The sequence below is a fragment of the Sinocyclocheilus rhinocerous genome, unplaced genomic scaffold (assembly GCF_001515625.1).
Source record: "Sinocyclocheilus rhinocerous isolate Xijiao unplaced genomic scaffold, SAMN03320098_v1.1 scaffold1343, whole genome shotgun sequence".
Classification (NCBI taxonomy): domain Eukaryota; kingdom Metazoa; phylum Chordata; class Actinopteri; order Cypriniformes; family Cyprinidae; genus Sinocyclocheilus; species Sinocyclocheilus rhinocerous.
Window position 1 is genome coordinate 23,605 of NW_015641034.1, and position 2,114 is coordinate 25,718.

Below are 2,114 nucleotides of genomic sequence, written 5' to 3' on the forward strand. Positions count from 1 at the left end.
AGGGACGGCTGCTGTCCATGAGGGAGCGGTGGAGTCGCCGCCGTTCGCCTGAGGACGGAGCCTGCTGCCCCGAACCCAGAGGAGCAGTCGCCGTCCACCGGGGCATGTCAGGGCTATCCAGTGCCGCCGCCTGGCATCACGGAAGAGATTACCCAGCTGGTGGAGGGCCAAGCGGCAGTGTGTCTGAGAACCGGAACAAGATTTTGTCTTGACCTCTCTCGTCTCTGTCTCTCCTCATCCGTCCGTCTCCTTTTCTCTCGCCTCGTATATCTGTCCTTCCCCCCAGGTACGCCGCGGCCGCCGTGATCGGCTCCCCCCGAGGGGGGAGGGGGGGGTAGTAGAGCGCAGTCTCGGGAGTACCCCCCGGCCTGCGAGGGGCTATGGGGGTATGTGACGAGTGGGGGCGGGGCCGAGAGCCGTAGGAACGGAGCGAAGCTGGTGAAGTAAAAGTTGTAATGCACGACACCTGCGCCACTCACCGGTCTTATATCTTTAGTATCCCAGTACATTCTTACAACGCAAACGTCCCGAGTATGTAAACGGTTATTTGTTCAATGTCGGGAATTCCCCTGTGTATTAAAGAGTTACGTTTATATACATTACAGCACTGAACATCAGACAAACATGATAAACATGGCACACTCAAAATATATATTACAAATGACAAAGTGCTCATTCTGAAATCTGAATAAAGATTTATGCTTTGTATGCACATATATCTTAATTCGCCTTGTAGAGTTATTCACCGTTTATGTAATTTAGTTACAGTGTTTTTATTTGTACAGTAGGCTAACTATAAATATTTCAGCAATGATTTCATTAACAGCAACTGTTCATTTTGAAGCAGGTAATAACATAACATATGGAAACAATGCTAGCAAAACGCCATAGAATTTGTGAGATCTTTAAGAGTCTGAAATAGCTGAAATAGAAGGACAATAAAAATATACACATCATAACTTATTTAGAAAAATAACACTGACTACATACGGTACAGACTTAAAGACAAAAAGCTTTATTTCCAAGATGATGCCTGATAAGCTTTGAATTTCAATAAAACATAGAACAATTTAGTAACAGAGTATTATTATTTACTAAATAATTTTACATATTTAGTATTGTATTATTCATTGTATATTTGAATCAGTTTCAGATACTTATACTAGATATATGTTCATGTTTAATATTTCCTGCAAAATTATGTACATAAAGAAATATATTTTGTGTTGGATCAGTTTCCTGTATCATCAGTGCGTAGCTGATACACTCACCTAAATTATTCAATATATCGCTTATCCTGCCCAAAGAGCAATCGAGCTCGGGTTCAGACCAGGCAATCGAACCAAGTGTGAAAGCACCCAGAGTTTGAGAAAAGCACAGAAACACATGGTCACTCAGCAGAACTCACACACACACTGATCTTACTGTCTACATGAGGGTTTATTACAAACATTTATTCTGACATGTTATTTCTGTGAAAGAATTTCAACTGCAGTATTAATGTCATGAAGAGAAAAGAAGAGACTCTATAACATCTACTGTTACTGATTTATCATGCAGCTCAAAGCATTATGGGTAGAGTCTCTCGTCAGTCTCTGATTCATCAACACAGATGAGTTTCACTGATCCTCTATATACCCTAAACCCAGGATAGAGCGTCTGAGTGAATGTGGTCTGGACTGTGTGGATGAGGCTCATTGTGTCAGAGACGCTGTAGAAGGACAGAGTTCCTGCACTGTGATCCACATACACTCCTATTCTCCTGCTGCTGATGGGCTTCACAGAGAGAGCAGTCTCTATCTTATTGTGTCTGAATGAGTATCTGGAGGAAGAGCAGATCAGACTCCAGGACTGATCATTAGATCCAAACACAGACTCAACACCTCTCTTCCTGCTGATGCTCTTATATGACACTGATATATCCACACCATAATCTCCACTCCACTCCAGCTCCCAGTAACAGCGTCCACACACACTCTCTCTACACAACACCTGACACACACGATCAAATCTGTCTGGATGATCAGGATACGACTGCTCTGTGTCAGTGTCAGTAATCACTCGGTTGCTCTCAGACAGACGGAGGCGTTTATTCACTGTGTTCAGATCCAGAG

The 2,114-nt window shown here is 43.3% G+C and overlaps 1 long non-coding RNA gene across 1 annotated transcript in view; it reads left to right on the forward strand.

The window, feature by feature from the left end:
- The window catches only part of LOC107754234 (uncharacterized), a 4,811-nt gene extending 3,698 nt beyond the window's left edge, over positions 1-1,113 (forward strand). The window contains exon 3 of the long non-coding RNA XR_001641559.1: positions 1,042-1,113. This is a non-coding gene — a long non-coding RNA (uncharacterized LOC107754234). The remainder of the gene's footprint in view (positions 1-1,041) is intronic.
- The last annotated feature ends 1,001 nt before the right edge of the window (positions 1,114-2,114 follow it).